This window comes from Panthera onca, chromosome D3 (assembly GCF_046562875.1).
Source record: "Panthera onca isolate mPanOnc1 chromosome D3, mPanOnc1 haplotype 2, whole genome shotgun sequence".
NCBI classification, from domain to species: Eukaryota; Metazoa; Chordata; class Mammalia; order Carnivora; family Felidae; genus Panthera; species Panthera onca.
In genome coordinates, this window is record NC_138350.1 from 87,565,595 (window position 1) to 87,584,528 (window position 18,934).

The following is an 18,934-nucleotide window of genomic DNA, read 5'->3' on the forward strand; positions in this document are numbered from 1 at the left end:
GGCCTATGGAAAGAAACAAGACTCGAGGGCTTACAATAAAGGGGTGTGATGTCTGTGTAGGGAAGTATTTGACGATGTTATATGAGAAATGTTGTACAAGAGGCATAAACAGATGCTTTAGGAACCTTGAAGAGGAACGGTCGAACTGTGGATTCACAAGAACTCTATGTTATTTTGCAAGGCAGGCTGTTAACAGGGAGTCATAATTGCAGTTACAGTGGCCTCCTGTGGTCATGAGGTATTTTTACAAAGTGATAGCCTTTAGTTACTCTCAAAAAAATCTTACAGCTTATTCACATACATTTTGGTAGTTACTGGGATTACCGGTGACTTTGGTAGTTTTGGTCTGTCTGGGACGTGAGGAGTGGCTGAGGAAGTAGGCCAGAATATCTTTCTTCCTTAGCACTTCTGATGGCCTAGAATGTTTGCTTTCAAAGATTTCGGATATCCAGCTGAGGAGAGGAAGAAAAACTGACCATGGTTGTTCTTTTCAAGACAAGCCAATTCCTTCTGGGTGCACATCCTTATTTCAGTACATTATGATTTTCCTTCCATTCTGGTTTTTCGTTTCATTTCCTTAAGCCAACTGATTTTATAACAACACTTTATAAAAATATATATATATGGCAGACATATTCAGAAAAATGATCAACCTTAATATTTTATTTTATTTTATTATTTTATTTTATTTTATTTTATTTTTCAACCCTAATTATTTTAAAACCAGCAAACGAGTACGAAGCTAAGAGAGGGCAAGAAAACAATACTCGAGAGACTCAGATATTTATCTTTCAAAAATCCAACTGGGTTTGATAGAAAGGCCCTATTCAAAATGAATCTCCTAGGGTATCATTTCAAAGAAACAACATCTCAAACTACCCTCAATCCTGTCAAATCAGAAACCAAAGTCAGTAATCATTGCCATTTATCTTTGTGTATTTCCATGGGAAAGGAAAGAAAGCAGAAGAGAAACAATAAATGTCTCTATAAGCGATGACAATATCCTCATGCTGGCAAATTATTTCAAAGCAGAAAAAAAGAGAAAGATATGTAGTTTTGTTTTGAGTCAAATGGGTAATTTATTTTTAAAGTTTGAAGTCCACTGTTTACAAAGAAAAATCACATTTTTTCCCATCTTAGAAGTTTTTAAATAAAAAGTTCACATCAGAAATATCCAGGGGGTATTTTTCTATTAATATGTATAATTTATATTTTCCAAACTCAAACTTATTTATTTGTTTCTGTTGCAAGATAGAATAGTATCTAAAGGACATATTTCTCAAGGCATTCAAATACCACGTATGTAGGTCCTGAAAAAAATATCCCACATTCTGTTATTTTTGTATAAACAGGCATGTGTTTTCCCTGACCCAGTACAGGTTATACAGCACGGCAGAATTGATTATTTAACGAGTCACAGCACAGTAACATAATATTATGTGGCCAATAAAATGACAAACAAAATTAATTACTAAGCGTCTGATAGGCGATTCTGCTCCAGAGGGCAAAGTGGTCTGTAAATGGGGGGTTTGCCTGTGGCCTCACCTACTGTGGGTCATTTCGTTAACCAGGCACAAATCTGCTCTCAGCGTTCACAACATACAGACATTCACATGACAGCTCCCTCCACCCCAGGAGCCTCTGTCCCCTGGAGGTAAACACATATTCTCTGGGTAGCTTTGCCTTCTCATTCCCCCCAAAAGCAATGGAAACCCCACCACCCTGGTTTCACATTTAGTTTGAGAAACTGTCCGTGATGAAAGTTTAGACGAAATGCCATTGCAAATAGGAAAATGAACCTCATGCCTCCTATCTAAAACGGAAGGTATTTCTACTTCCTGTCCTGACAAGGAGCAACGTTACATTCATAAACTTCCGGCATCAAAGGTTCTCCTGAAGTTTTGTAACTCTGATCATTCTCACTATGACCCCAACGTCAGCCTTGAATTTTCCCATCTAAAGTTTGGTGAAGATTCAGTCACATAGGCTTCTATTCATACGAAAAAACAAATATCTGAAATGTTTATCCCATTGAAGGCGCATAAATCCTGACCAGGATCAGCTGCAATGAGAGAACAATCTTGGGGTGACCAGCTAGCGAGTAGGGGCGGGGACTTTTCTCTCCTTTCCCTGGACTGTGAACTCTAGCAGCTCTGACAAACCATGGTATATGTTCCCCAGATGTTTGTGTCTTCTGGAAGACAAACATCGTGCTGTGATCGATTGAAATACCTGTGCGCATCTCAAAGTCTGGCGTCTGTGCCGTGAAAGAAATAAAAATTAGTCCTCACGTAGTATAGCGTAGGACCTGGTCACCAGGGACTTCTTCGCTGAAAGAGTAAGTTTGCAAAGAATCAGATTGTTAAGCAGTCAACGTGATGACAGCGAATGAAAAACTCTTGAGACTCTGATTACATTTTCTGAGCCAAGCCACAGCCCTGACATGCTGGCAGCTGGTGGTTCTTTCGGGCACCCAGCCTGGTGGGAATAGAAAGTGACAGCAGTGTGCTACATGTCACATTTGAATGAACAGCTCCCGTGACAGGAAGACTTTTCTTGTCAACACGATAACTGTGGCTCTGTGAGAGCCCACGTTATGTGTTATTTTTCCCTGGGGGGAAGTCGGAGGCTGATAAATAGACTTCATTCAATGAGGTCAACGCTTATGTATTAAGGGGCTGCTGTTGCCAGGCGCGCCTTGGTTACCCCTTGAGATCAGGCGCTTACTCTCAGGGAGCTTTCATTCCCGGGGAGAAGTGGGGGAGAAGGGCATCAGAGAGAAATCAGATCCACAACTAAGATCATCTGGAATCATGGCATGAGCTATGAACGAAGCAGAAACGAAAGGGCGAGGAGACAGAAAGGCTGGAATGCGTTGAACACCACGGTCAGGAGAAGGCGGCCGAGATGAGATGAGAAGGATCCGTGGAGCTGCGGTGAGAAGATCAAAGAAAGGAACGTTCTAGGAGGGAAAAGAGCAGGGCAAGGTCGCTATGATAGCAAATCTTGGAGAGTTGGTGAGACAGGCTGGCGGAGGTGTTCCTGCACAATATACATAACATAGTATGTGACTGCATAGACGAGACATACATGCCATTATATGCAAGTACACATACACATTAGATATGATACGATATGTGATTAGGTACACATAATATACATAAGCCAAAGGAATGTCCCTGAAATACATTGATCTGCCAAACAACCTGTGTCTTCCAGTAGGTTCGAATGCATAGTATTTTTTTTTTAATGTTTATTTAGTTTTGAGAGAGAGAGAGAGAGAGAGAGAGTGTGAGCAGGGGAGGGGCAGAGAGAGAGGGAAACACAGAGTCCAAAGCAGGCTCCAATCCCTGAGCTGTCAGCACAGAGCCCAACACAGGGCTCAAACTCGCAAACTATGAGACCATGACCTGAGCTGAAGTCGGACACTTAACCTCCTGGGCCACCCAGGTGCCCCTAAAGGAAGGTATATTATTAAGAAAACAGGTATAAGTATTTGGGTTACGTTTAGTTCTTAGTTATTTATTACATCTCCTTTTTGTTTAGCCCACACTCTTCAGGAGCTGACTTCTTCTAGGACAAAATGCTTCAGTTTCCTCTAGCCCGCACCTCCCTTTCCTTCCAGTACTCTCAGGAAATGAAAATATACCCCAGCAGATCTGGAGGAGAGTTGCCAAATAAATACCATTTATTCCATTTTTATGTCTAACTTCGCTTAGGAGTAGCCAGCCTAGTTACGGGCCGCTCTCCCCACCGGCGGACGCGATGACCTGTTGTACAGTCTTACTACATTTATGCTGGTGACGAAATTTCAGACGGTCCGTGAATCATCTGCTATTTCCCACATATCTATTTTAGACTTGCCAAGGGAGAAGCAGTGCTGAAATATGTTGTTCTAGCAGTGCTTTTTCCAAATGGCATATGCCACATAATCTCCCATGCCACAACAGGAAATCCTGGACATTTTTTTTTTTTTTAATCACAGCAGCATCCACTGCTATCAATAGAGTTACCAGAGCAGTATTTAGCAACAGGGTATTACACTAACCAGAAGCAAGCAATATTGGGTGCCAGCAACTAACATTCAGCGGTATTTTGAGAATGTTGAGAGAGACGGAACTTTCTCCAGCGTGCGATGCCCGATTGATGCTTCACGGCAAGATCGAGACCTCTCTGTCCTCTGCTTCGGCGGCCCGTTGTTAGAGCGCTTGAAACATACCGGGCTTTGAGGCCAGACTTCTAGCGTTTCCAGAGCCCATGTTTCGTTTTGAAGGCTCAGTTGCGAGCTCAGCTCATTATTTATAGACATTTGTTTTGTTCGTGGCCAATTACGCTCACAGACTGAGATTATTTTTGCCAGCCATTTAACACAGGTTCACCGTGGGCATTAGAGTTTACAAGAATATTTCACAAGCCACTGGCATACGGAATAACGTCTCTTAATAAGCCAACAAAGAAATAGCACTCCAAAGGAGCGATAGGTTAACCGCGCCGCCGTGCCAGGCAGAGGGGAAACGGAAGAAAGAAAATCCCAAATTAGCTGAGGTGTGCCTTTCTGGGGTACCTCTTCTCTGAAGGGTCACTTTGCCAACCAAGAGCGGACGACCAGCTGCCCGTCGCGAAGCCAAGACCCACGTGGCGAGAGGAGGATGCTAGGGTACCCACCGTGCCGGGCTTGGCAGGCAAGATGGTCTCCTCCATGGGGCCTCTGCATGGTTTTCACTGTTGCCAGCGGGAATAGCCTTGCCAAGGCAGGAGCCGAAGTCCCAAGGTCTTCGAAGTGCTTTTTATATCAGCCAAGGGTAGCCTTGCCCAGACTGATCACCCTCACGAGTTCTTGGTATTTAAAGTTCCGGTGTCCTTTGTCCGGTGACAAAGTTACCTCATTGTCACACTTCACATTCTTATGGGTAAAGCACTCGGTAGCACAACAGTGTGGACCACATCATCGCGACGCAGCCTTCGCAGTGTGAACGAATTCACCCCCGGGTAAAACGACTTCACTTAAGCTGTAAAACAGGTGACTCCGAAATCGTGACAATGCATTACGCAACCCCATTGCCATTCAACAAGGAAGTTTTTTTTTTTAAAAAATGGAAGTTTTAAGGAACTTACCATGTCTTGACCTTGTCACGTAAGAGTCAACTTGCCATTTTCTTCCGAAGGTGAGTGATTTTAATTTGAAAAATGTGGCCCCGAGCCCAACTGGTACTTTTCTGATCATTAGCTTATATTGCGTGTGCGTGTGTGTCTGTGTGTGTGTGTATGCGTGTGCAACAAAGGACAGCTTCCAAGGACCAGGAGAAGGGCGGAGCCTGGTACGTTCTGGATGACAGACGCTTCAGACAATAAACTTGTGACAGGTGCTATGTAGGCTTCATATTGATCGCACAGAGTGAGAGGAACCCAGTGGACAAACATGATTGCATGAACTTTTACTGACTGTACGTGAGACCTGGTATTTTAAAACTATGGCACCAAAACAGAATAATCTGGGATACTTGGACAATTGCATATACTTTGACTGCCATTCTCTTTGTTTCTAGAGAGTGTAGCAACTCTTATTTATGTGTGGTAAGCTCCGGCAACATCTTTGTGCGGGGGGCAGCCCCATTGTGGGCCTGGGGAGAGGTGGAGGACCTGCCCATGTCAGCATACACACGTGCGTCATTAAGGATTCTTGATAGAGTTACCTCGCGTTGCGCAGACAGAGCAGGATTATGTCTCTTGTGTAGCTGATATGACGCAGGCAAAGTTATTGTGGTGTTGGGGTATGTGAGCATGACATGGCCAATGAGGTGGCCCGCATCAGGGCAGGCACGCAAGCCGTGGCCACTTAGCATTTGTAGTGGGATCACAGCGAATGTTGCTTTTGGAGGTGTGGCATAATGAGAGCAGCGTTAGCGACGGAAAATTCCCGACATCTAAGTCTTGGGGTGAACAGATGATTTTACTCTTTAGACTCGAAACCTAGAAATATGAAATACTAAGTAAGCGATTAGAAATATTTTTAAGTCTCTTGAGAAATCTTTTCTTTGGAAAGCCTGCCACTAATTTTGCATTTTATATTAAAGATTAGTGCTCCTTGGTAATATTTATTACGCTGAGTATTAATGTTAATTCATCTTGGCTTATTTGATGAGAGTATATATTTCTTACTCAGTTTAAATGGTGCAGTTTTAAGACTAATGGGCAAGAATATTTATCATTTTTATTTCTTTAATGCTATTTCCATTTTTCTTTGATGGATTGTAAGTTCGTGTCCATTCTTTTTACTAGGGTGTTGGTCAAAATACGCTTATAAGAGACTCTGAAGAATAAATCCTTTTTTGATCATTTTAGTATAAATATTTTCCTAAATTGTCATTTGCTTATGATATTATAGAACCATGGCTGTTTTAACATTTTCATGTGATCAAATACATTATGCTTTTTCCTTATATTTTTGGTAATATACTTGAGCTTTATACACGTGCATGTTGAAGCAATGATGAACTTTACAATAAAATTTGGAAAGCTCTACAAAAAAGAAAAGAATGTGTTTATAAAACATAAGAACAACTCATATAAATGTGATAGATACCAGATTGGATGGGCTATCGATGGAAAATATCTTGGGAAAAAAAGAGAAAATGGGGTGCAATAAATCCCAACCAGGGAAGAAGCAAAAGGGAGGAGACATTTTAGAAGAACAAAAAAGAACATTCTGATTCCAGGGAAGAGGTGAAGTCAGCAAGTGAGAAAGCGAAATTCTTGGGAAGAGTGTATTCAAGAAGGAGAGTCATTTAGAGTGTCATATAATACAGGGCTGCTGAGAAAAACAAAGATTGAGGAAAAGGCACTCGAATTGATCTGCTATTTGTAAAACCCTCACCTGCCACTCCAATGATCCAGTTTTTTCATGATAAGCCTTAGCTAATGACTCAAACTATCATCTGCAAAGCAACAGGGGGATGTGGAGAATCCCATTTAATACAGTTAAGAAACTGACATTTATCACTCCATTCCCTGCAACGCAGAATTTGCTCAAATAAAATATCCTGACATGGGGAAGATTGTGGAAATAGGAACAGTGGCTATGAACATTCAAAATGTGACATTTGTTCAAGAAGTTGTCATAACATTTTATAGATCTCTACTTTTAAAAATGCAATTCCAAGAAGCATTCTCCCAGAATAAGGACATCTCCTACAACAGCATCAATTGTAAAGTACAATTTCTATTTGGGGAAACTATGTGGATATCCGCCCTGGGGAAAGAATCAGCCTGTGTCTTCCTTGCCGAGTTGTGCATGTCCCTATGCTTTCCCCTCTGCGCCACCCACTCCTGCACGACCCTCCCGTGGATTCAAGGCACCGTTTCATACTTTACCTAATTCTCCACGTCCACCTTCTGCAAAAAATCGACCACCATCGCGACTCTTTATGTCCTCAATGCCTTAGACGCCTTTAAAATCTGGTTTATGTCTCTGACCCTCTACCCAACTGCTTTTTACGGTTTTCTTCACCATTTTTTCCCCGACAAAACTCAATGATTTTAATTTTTCTGTCTGTAACATTATCCTGTGCAGCACTTGACCTACAAATGATTTCTTGCCTTGGCTGCTGCGATGTGAGAATTTTCTTACGCTCCTCTCTAATTGCACCTTCTATCTTTTAGTGGATCCAGACCCATTTTCATCCCCTGATAGTGCCAGTCTTTTCCAAGGTTATGAATTTTAACTCCTTTCCCTCTCTCTCCACACATCCCACCTTCACCCAATTGGCAATCTTATGTACTACAAAGATTTAAATCGCGGTTGTGCTATCATGTGTATGTTATGTCTCAAGAAAAAGCTATAAGAAAAGATGGCCAAATATGTTTTAAGGATTTGTTTCCAGGGGCATTTGCTTCTCTGCGTACTCCTAAGTTTAGCACCTGGCTTGCTGCATGCACATTTCTTATCCTCGTTTTTATCCATTTCCTAGAGACCATCACAACCCAAGGAAGAAAGCTTCCTCTTTTGTGGATTCATGATAGTTTTTTTTTTTTTTTTTTTGATGGCTGAGTGACCAGTAACACCATCCCGTCCCCCAAGGAGAGCAAAATAATGACTGAGCGTTTGCTATTAGAGTCAAGGGAAAAGACGTTCAGTGATTTTTAAGAGAAACATCAAGCTATGGTAGTAGACGAGTCACATTTTTCTATTCTACAGTAATTTTTATCTAGATATCAGGACTAGTCATTAGCATCAGGGAATTTTCTTTCTGCCAGACGTCTCTGGTGTGATACTGACAAATCTTCAGGATCCAACCTCCTAACTGGGGATTGCCTACCAGTCACCCGGTAAGTGTTCCTCATTATAAGACTTCCTTGCGCTAGATCTGTTCCCATTGCCAAAAGCACAGCTTTGTCTTCATTTAGTCACACTTGGAATTGAGATGCTTTTGTAAGAAAAGACATCTGACCTCTTACTGACATCTAGAAAACTCCCTAGTTCTATTATCAGAACGCTGAATGATGGCTTCTAAGTTGGGTTACTTGGAGAAATATTTATGAAAAGTAGCTCGTGTCACCCATCTTGCGTTGATTTTATTCGTCCAATGTTACATATGTTCACTTTACCTGTTATGCCGCTAGCCCTTTTCAAAGGCTCTCTGTAGATCACTCTCTGCTTCCTACCTATCTTTTGCGTTCCCGACTGTTTAAGTTGACACATTTCCATCATGTTGCCAAAAATAACCACTTAAACGAAGGCACATTCAAAATCAAGGTCACCGCCGACCCTTCCCCTTCCATCCCTTCCTCCCAGAAACTAATAATCTACATTTTTCTCCTATATTATATCTCCTTTACTGAATATTGTTATCAGCACCTTACCGTGCTTTGAAACATCAACATTGCCTTCGATTTCCGATCTCCCATTTGTATCTACCCCGGACATACTTCTCCCGTGATGCCCATCATGGTTCAAGTCCTCGATACCTGCACCCAATAGTGCAGGAACCCTGTTCGCTGGGCTCCAGCTTCTAATTTCTATCAAATTAATCATCCAACTCACTAGAGCCAGCAGAATCTTCCTAAATCACTGTTCTGTTTGTATTGCATTCCTGCTCTACAGCCTTTATTGGCTTCTTTTGGACTTACTAAAACCTAAAGTAGTAGGAAGGGAATAATTAAAATGCAGACTCAATCAGACAGAGCCATGTTTGAATACTACATATACCACCTTTTAGATTTGTGACTGGCCTGAATTCCTTCATTGTTAATAGTGTAACAATATCCCTTACTCAGTGTTTGGTACACAATATGGCATATATTAAGACATTATTATTATTATTATTATTGTTATTATTATTATTATTATTATTATTATTATTATATCTTATTTCTCAGAATATTGAAGACATCTGGTGATTTGACCCCAGACAGAGTTTTTAATTTGTGCACCCTCAATCGATCTTTGAACCAAACAGATTCCCAGATAGTTTCTCAACAGGCATTGCACTTTACCATTTCCATTATTTTCTTGCTACTCTGTTTTCCTAATACGCACTTCGAGCGTCCACTCATCAAATTCAACTAATTCTTTCAAATCCAGATTTGTGGCCATCACCTTTACGAGTCCACTTTCCCTCTTCTGGTAAGAACAAAATTGATAATATCTACAATATACCTAAGATTAATCGAACAATTTCAACCTGCCATACTATGCCTTAAGGGCTTTACATATATTGCAACATAACTTCCCTCTCTTGGATTCTCCTACCTAGCTTTGAGCACTCCAACTCCTCTTAGGTACCAGGCGTAGAATGAGATTTCTAAATCACCATGCAGATCATGACATCTTCCTTCTTAAAATCTTTTGCTGGATCCCAGTTATACCCCCAAAGTAACGCTCGAATTCCTCGGCTGCGGATTCAAAACTACTACTCACTGCTCCGAAGGTCCTCTGGCCACCTTGAACATACACACAGGCACATCTCTCAATTTCAGCCGTGTGCTACATGTTCGTCTTGCTTGCCCGATGCAGAGTCCCTGCCATGCCGCCTCCCCTACCCAGGCACTCTCCCCACTCCACCACCCTGTCTTCCTGCCTGTCTTTGGAAACCACTTCAAGTCCTGCCCCCGAACCGTCTTCAGTAGCTACAATCCCCAGTGATCTCACTCACTGAATATGCAAGCACTGTCTGCATCACTCATTTGGAAACTAACAATACAAGGAGCTTTCAGTGTGTGTGTGTTTTCTTTTTTTGGTATTTGTTTCTTACTTCTGGAAATAACTCAAGAGATTTTCAAGGACAAGGAATATGTCTTATGCTTCTGTGTCTGATCCGGATGCTATTTTAGGTCTGATGACATGGTGGGTCCTCATTTCCTCTTTACGCTGCCTTTGCTTGTGTTCCCTTTTCTCTTCTTGGCTAAGCAAAGAGCTGGAAGATCCCAGGGAAAGAGAACTGGTATTGACCAAAGGAGCTATAGATCTGCTCTGAGACATAAAGAAGACTGTTTTTGAATCCCACACTAGACAACAATCTTGAAAGCTGAGTTTTGTTGAAAGGGAGCTACACGTTCATCCATGGTCCTGCTAATTACCTCCTATTTAATGGACCAAATGGCAGGCTTTGCCAACTTCATCGTAGACTCGAGGAAGGAAAAACTTCAGCCAGACCTGAGGAGGAGGTAGAAAGCGTACACCTTCAGGTGTGGGGGTGGCTGAGAAAGGACTGGCTGGAGACTCCCCAGGAGAAAGTAGGGCTGAGGTATGGAGATGCTGCTCTTCCCTCTCTAGCGCAAGTCCCGGGGATGGGGGCGGGGGCGGGCGAAGGTGCAAGCCAGTTGTGGTGGGTTTGTTATGTGCCACCCAGAAATGCAGTCCCCTTAACAGAGCTCGAATGTGCAGCCTGGTCGGGCTCCCCTCAACGTGTCAGCAGAGTCAACCCTACGGGGGGCTAAAGTCATCGGAAGGCTGGTTCACTGGCCTCTTCACAGGGCAGGAAGACCCCAACAGGTGGAAGGGGGCAGCGGAGGCCCATCACCCATTTCTCTAACTCCAGCCCGATGAATTCATGGTAGCTGGACCTCTTACACAGTGGCTCATGTGTGAAGGAGGGAGGGAGGGAGAGCGGGAGATGGAGAGAGAGACAGAAAGAGAGAGGGAGATGGAGAAAGGATAAGAAAGAGAGCAGAGGTGGAAACAGTTTCCTCTTGGGCTGGCCAGCCTGAAAAGTAAGGTGTCAACTTACCAGACAAGAGTTATTAAGGATGACGCATCTGCAGTGGAAGAAGGTTAAATACCGTGGTTTTCGGAAGGAATCTCAAAGAATCTGTACATCTGCTTTGAAACCACAACAGCAGGTATGCGGTTTAGACAGAGACCTGAAAACCGAGGAAGACCACTGACCACTGTGCATTCATGGATCTCGCAGGTGACACCACACCATGGCGACCTTGGACCAATATGGATGGGACGTTGCTTCCCTTGTGACAGCACAGCCTGACCGGACAGAGAAAACACATCAGTCCCCTGTGGGGCGGAAAGGATCCTGAAGTTCTCCAAAGCCTCTCAGTTGATGCTCCCAGGAGCTGTGTGTGTGGGGCGGGGGAGGAGGGGTAGAATAGACAAGAAGGAAACGTCTTCAGGGTTGACTTCGAGCCAGAGATAAATGAGAGCTGCAATCACATGTTGTCACCTACAAGACGTAAGATGTGCAGGGACCCGTGCGAGAGGAAGGCTGTGTCCTGAGCAAGTCACGGTCAGAGGACGTCAGCAGAGATCAGGAAAGGTAAGCAGATCAGAAGAGCTGCTTGGTGGATCCCAACAGCACCCACCCCCAAACCAACAAGACGTCCCCCCTCGAGTGCCCCGAGCCCACGGTACCACTTTCTCACCGGACCCCATTTTGGAGAGAAGGTGGAAGAGACAGAACTGGGAAAGACTGAGCGTTAACTAAGGGGCCACGTTATCTGACTGACATCATCCCTGACGTCAAACGTCAAATCACTTGTGCGAAGGGACCTGTGAACACGGAAAGCGACCACGAGGCTGTCTTAATCCCTCCAGCACCCATCGGGGGCGCTTACATCAGGGGGCTTACGAGAGAGACTAATCAAGTGGAGAATATGAAACGCTATACCATATCTCCTTGGGGCATATAAGTTAATGTAAGTAGATTTTTGACAGAGGCATGGAAATATCCCCAGTACAACATGCTCTGAATGTCGTGCATATAGAATGGATTCAATAAATATGTATTAAGTCGGTCCTTAAAGGATTCTGCAAACGCAGAGGATTCCGAAAAGTGCTCCAACAGCGAACAGACATCACAAGCCTCAAACCCGGGACGTGTTTATAGCAAGGTCGGCAGACAAGTCTTCGGGCTTCAGAGCTCTCGCTCATCTAACAGAGGACGTGGCACGAGACTAGATGGCTCACGGGTTAGATCATTTACACGATGACATGCATGGCGACGGGGGAGGGGGCAGGGGGTCAGAGGTACGTTTCTGCCCACTTGTTGGGCTTGGGAGATGCACAGTGTTGCTTCGGCTGACAGTTTTGCTTCCTGGCTTCTGCAAACCAGCCCTGCGCCGGGGCTGCAGCTGGTCTGGCTTCTGTCCACCCGCTCACGCGGCCGCTTAGCAACGCGGACCTCCAGCCACGAACACCAGGCTGCTAAACCCTAGCTACCCGGCTTCCAAATCGCGAATGTTAATTTTTCACTCTCATGAAAGGAGGCTTGAACTTCCTCATAAAGGAGCTGGCTTCACATTCTCGGGGACCGGGGAAGAATGACCAGCCCCTCTGAGGTCCTGACACCGGCCTTGCGTCTCAAAGTAGGAAAACGTCCCTGGCTCCTTTAAACCTGACACGGAGACCCCAACTCTTTGCGTGTGTGCTGCCTGTAAAACACACTCCCGAGCAGCTTTGATTTCCTCCGGGTAAGTACTTGCCACTTCCAAATCTCCCCTCCCTCACCCCCTTTGTAGAGAATTTCAGATGGCATTGCAGTTAATTGTCACCAAAATGGATCCATAGTGGCCCGGGAGAGGAGGGAGGCCACAGAGGCCGGCGTGGCTTTGAAAAGCTGGGAAGACGAGAAGTCAGACGCAGGATGTTTTCCCCGCTCCTGCTCGCCGCCGGTGACCCCGGACGGCAACGGTCAGACGGCGGCTGCAGGTGGATGTGGTGCGAGGGGAGCCCCGGCTCCTCAGAGCCTATCCACAAACCTCCGAAGTGAAGTGAAGAATCGAACATCTCGTTCAGAGGGGTTTCCAGGTCCTTTTCTTAGGCCGTGGAGGCCTCGTTCGCCCACACCGTCCAGGCTGCGCCCGAGACCCTGGTCCACTCTTTTGGCCGTGCCGGAGTGGTTCATAAATCCCAGCGTCTTTTGCAATGTATTTCTTACAGCGTTGGTGCCCACTAGAGTTTTAGCGTGACGTTGACTAGGTGACTGGTGCGCTCAGAATTCACCCGACTGACTCCGCACGTATTTTTTTTTTTTTTTATGTCTTATTTATTCTTGAGAGAGAGAGAGTGAGAGCAGGTGAGGGGCAGAGACAGAGGGGGACAGAGGATCCAAAGTGGGCTCGCGCTGACAGCGGTGCACCTGACGCAGGGCTCGAACTCCTGAACTGTGAGGTCATGACCCGAGCCGAGATCAAGAGTCTGACGCTCAACTGACTGAGCCACCCAAGCGCCCAGACTCAGCATGTATTTTAAAGGTTTCGGTAAACGTTAGGGAGAATATTCACATGCAAGGTAATTGTCTGTAATCTCGGAAACCAAAATGGATATAGCAGACTATGGATTGAGATGATGGGACGAGGCAGGGAGGAGACATGGAGATACACAAGCATCTTCCGGGTCTGATGGGAAGAATTATAATCACCTGAAGAACGCTAGCTCTCCTCCCCCAAAACGCCAGACCATCACAGGACAGAAGGACAGAGGCAATGTCACCGAACACAGAGGGCCCAAAGACAAACAACTAGAACATCTGCGCCAGTGGCCAGAAAGAAATAAAGATAAAGAGAGAGAGAAAAAAAAAAAAAAAAAAAAACTGTGTGAGAAATTAGGACACTAATAGAAGTTTGGGCTAGAATCCAACATGGGCAGACTGTCTCCCCCCACCGCTGTCCCCTGTCAATTATTCTTTCTAAGATCAACTCCGTGGCGAAGAGCTTAGTGACGGAAAGTCAATCCAAACTTGAAGAGTGGAAGGAGAGTGGATCGCTTTCTAAAATGATTTCCCATTGACTTGGGGCCTCGGAAAGAGCCACAGAGATCTTAAAAATCCAGGTAGACTAGGAAAACAGCGGAAACGGTTAATTATGCATATCAAAACCTGTAGCTGACAACGTGATTGTATTTATATCGTACAGGTTCCTCGAGCTTAATTCCTCTTGTATGATTTCAGGGTCTTTTCAGACTGAAAATAAACATCAGGCCACTTCAAAGACACACACTTGGGCATCATGGAAGGGGGGGTCATCCTCTGTCAATGGTTCTTTACGTCTTATTGGTCAATAACCTCTCTCCAACCAGAAGTTAAGATCTTTGAGGGCAAATGTTTTGGGCGTTTCTTTATGCCCCAGATTACCCACAAGAGCACCCTGCAGATAGACATAATGATATTCAGTTGATGTCCTTTAAAGTAATAGCCTCAGGCAGGGTTTATTACCTGCCATTTTCGGGAAAATGGAAAGAACTGACGATGTATAATGAAGGTCATCCCCTAATCCCCATTCAGGGCGGGGAGGAAAGAGAGGGTCAGACTCTGCAAATGTTTAATTTGTGTCAGGATCGGGTAGCCTCTATCAATGTAATTTCATGCAAAATAAGATTGGTGTCTGAACACTGAATAATTCATATGTAACTTACATAAATATATTTCCATTTGTGCTGAATTGTGCATATTTAGGTTAACTTGGGTTTTTGGTACTTACCCCCTAAAAAGACACTCTTATTAAATTAAGCATAAATGTGTTATTTTAAAATGGACTTACTGTTCCATAGGAAAAGATTTGCTGTGTCATTTTGTAACCATGGACTTAGCCAGACTGCATAATTTAAACGGCTATATGCAGCCACCATATCATTGCTTTATAGTCTGATGACACAAGTCCCCCACAACAAATGAGGCACAGTTCATTTCTGATACGGGGAAAAAATGACTTTTATTTCAAGAGGTTGGTCTTACATTGTTTAAAGATATTTCCTGTCTCCTTTTCCCTATTTTTAACAACATTATTCAGAAACAATTTACATGCCCAAACATTTACCTCCTTAAAAATATACAAGCCTGTGTTTCTTCGTGCACCCACGGAGTAGTGTGACCATCACAAAATCCAAGTTGTTTTCCTTTTTTTTTTCTTTAAAAAACATTTCTTTAATGTTTATTTGTTTTTGAGAGAGAGAGGGAGCAGAGGAGGGGCAGAGAGAGAGAGAGAGGGAGACACAGAATCCGAAGCAGGCTCCAGGCTCCGAGCCGTCAGCACAGAGCCCAATGCGGGGATTAAACTCACAAACCATGAAATCATGACCTGAGCCAGTCGGATGCTTAACCAACTGAGCCACCCAGGGACCCCTTTAAAAATTATTTTTTTAAGGTTTACAAGTTGTTTTCGTTTTCATCACCCCCCCCGAAAGGAAACCCCATACCTCCCTTGTGTCCCTCCCATTTCTCCTACCCGTCAGCCCCACACAACCCCAAACCTACTTCCTGTCTCGAGCCCCAGTGGGCACCACAGATAGAGGGTGTCCTGCAGGTTACGATCTCTTGTGTCTTTGCCTCCATCACTCAGCGTAATGTTTTTGGGGTTCGCTCATGTTGTATGAATCAGAACTTCACCTTTCTGGGGCACCTGGGTGGCCAGCTGGTTCAGCGCCCGACCTCGGCGCAGGTCAGGATCACGCTCCAGGGTTCGAGCCCCGCATCGGGCTCTGTGTCGACAGCTCGGAGCCTGCATCCTGCTTCAGATCCTGTGTCTTCCTCTCTCTCTCTGCCCCTCCCCTGCTCACACTCTGGCTCTCTCTCCCTCTCTCAAGAATACACAAACATTAAAAAAATAAACAAAAAGACCTTTATTCTTTTGATTGCAAATATGACATCACTGTATGGATATACCACTTTGTCAACCGCTCATCAATTCAGAGACATGCCGATGCTTTGAGCTTTCTGTCTAAATCTTGCGTATTCTAAAGAGATGCATTTCCGAACATTTCTGAAGCCTACTTTTGCTTTAACACTTTGGGGCGTGTGAAAGTCAGCATCTTCTTCGCGATCCAACACAGCAGTCTGCCCGGCTCCTTGGCAGGGCAATCGCACCAGACCCTGCACGGTTACTATAAAGATGGGCTTCCTTTCCTTCCCGTACATTCAGTGACATGATCAACATAACTTCCTTTTTTTTTTATTCTTTCTCTCATTCACTGGCTGGATCCATTTCACCAATAGTCGTCACAGTGTGATGGAATAAAAATAAATACTTCCCCAGATTTAACACAAGAGCCCTGTACGGCAGCTAGAAAAATCGGTTTCTCTTCAATTCCGTTCCTGCCTGCTGGGGAAAACAAGCATTGTCTTCATTTTCTCCAGACCTAGGGTTGATTTCTAGCGGAGTGACCTGGCTCATACTCTGCCCTAAGGAGGGAGAAACTTCACGAAGAAGCAGCAGTTCCTACAACGTAAACAGGCACCAAACAACCAAAAGAAAAACCAAAACTGACAAAACCCTCATCGCTATGCATTTTGTTTGCTAGCTATGCTTTTTGAATTTCTTAACTGCTCACATTTTCTTCATCTAGACATGGGATTTTTAATGCATATGCACACACAGACACACAAACTCTAAGTGTTCAGTTCAATTAAAATTACATTTTAGATTCTCCTTCCTTCCTTCCTTCCTTCCTTCCTTCCTTCCTTCCTTTTCCTCTCTTTCTCTGTCCCTGGGCATCGTATGAATTGAGACCTCACTATGTTTTAATTATTGCTTGTTTTGGGGGAGCGGGGCATCCTTCTGGTAAGTGAGATGAACACAGGAAAGCAACTCAAGTGGACAGGAAACAAGGGACACACTAAAAAGCTGAACGGGCTGGATTTACGAAGAGGTATTTGAGAGTACATATATGGCGTGCCTTTCCAACCCAGTAACAGGCTTAGGTTGCATTTATCAGAAAAATAAAATGCAATAAAATGGCCAAACATAAGATAAATTTCTACCCCACGTGTAAGAGAGATCCAGATATCGGCAATCTATGATTAGCATGGAGATTCCCACAACTTATTCGGGACCACGCTGTGGTTGTTCCACACAACCATCCCAGAACTTGTTTCTATCCTTCAGATCAACTCATGACACAAGATGGCTACTGGATTTCTAGCCATTACAGCTATTATCCCAGCTTTAGGATGAGAAAGATAAAGGACAAAAGGAGGCACACTCCATACGGTTCAGCCTCTTTTAAACTCGTCTTTCTTGATGTCATAAACAATGCTTTCACCTACATTGAATTACCTAAAACTTTCTCACATAGATACATATCTACTTGGAAGGGAATGGAGAAGATAGTCCCTTAGCTGACTTCACACTTGCCCCTTTTTAAAACTGGGTGGTGTTGTGAACGAGCCAGTGGAGCATGTGTAGGGGGCAGTCTCGGCTGTGCCCATCTCCTCATGTCCAGACAGACAGAACCCAGGACCCGTCTGACTCCCCAGAGACTGTGGTTTTTGAATCTCTGTCCATTGATAGCAACATTGACACGGTGTCTGGAGCCTACGAGCGTGAGTGATGGCAAGAGTAAGGCCCAGTCCCCAGCTCTGGGACAGTGGGCGTTGGCCCGGGAACGACGGCAGGATAGATCATGACTGAAAGTGTGTGGGCACGTGGTGAACAACGCAGACAAAACATCTCATGGGTTTGTCTGCCAGCGCGCCGAGAAATCAAGAGACGTTCTGAAAGACGAAAAAGGGAATGAGACCCACCACCAGAGCCAGCCAGGGTCCAGCTCTTGGAATGTGGGTGTGACTTGTAATGGGACCCCACCCCATATCACACGCTGGCGGGGTCTGGACAAGGTCATTGAAGCAGTCTATTCGAGCGGTTCCAAACCCTTCGATTATGTTCGTGCCTCTGTCAGAAAAAGCAATAGAGCAACCACTAGAAAGCTACGCGTTAGAAATGACTCATGAAACATGTGTCCTATGATAGATATACTTGATATTACAAATTGCTTGCAAAATAGAAAATTTTAAATAATGGCACTGAAAACAAATATTAAGAGAAGCTCTAATGCTTCCTGCCCCAACACCAGTGAATTATCTCACACGACGGTTGCCGTGAGCCTTCCCACCTAAGAGACCACAGGCAAAGTTACCTTGAGGGTTGGATCAATTCAACACACAGTAGACATTCTGCTAGGATCCTCAATAAAAAATCAATGACATGGTTTCTGATCTTAAAATAGTTCAAGTCCGCTTGTGGAGACAGAAATATTGACAAACGATTATAATAATTATAATTCAGCGATAAACACAACAATCACGTTGTGCCGGGTTTTAAAAGAGTGATGACGACACATGACAGAATCAAAAAGCTTCGCGAAGGATATCATGTTATAGGATACAATGAAGAACGAAGTTGTCTCACTGAGGCAACTGACTCCAGAGAAATGTCACTGGTTGGGGCATTCTAAAGATCATGATCATTAAGCATAGAAATATCCCAAATCATGATGGGATTCTCTGAGCTCCCTAACATAACACTGTATACCCAAGTGCAAGATACATTTGCATACCAAGTGCAAGATACCCAAGATACATAGGAGTTAGAAAGGTCATGCTCATTATAGATTCAAACAAACAAAGTTGAGGACTTTGATTCATCGATCCACTCATACTTTTATTGCCCGCATGTCTTCACGTGTTCATTTACATTTATTCACTGGACAAATAGA

The 18,934-nt window shown here is 44.1% G+C and overlaps 1 protein-coding gene across 1 annotated transcript in view; it reads right to left on the reverse strand.

Annotated features, from left to right (window-relative positions):
* The window catches only part of CBLN2 (cerebellin 2 precursor), a 91,399-nt gene extending 81,356 nt beyond the window's left edge, over window positions 1–10,043 (reverse strand). Inside the window, exon 1 of the mRNA XM_078435150.2 lies at window positions 9,917–10,043. The gene's annotated coding sequence lies outside the window, so the exon portion shown is untranslated. The remainder of the gene's footprint in view (window positions 1–9,916) is intronic.
* Window positions 10,044–18,934: the final 8,891 nt, after the last annotated feature.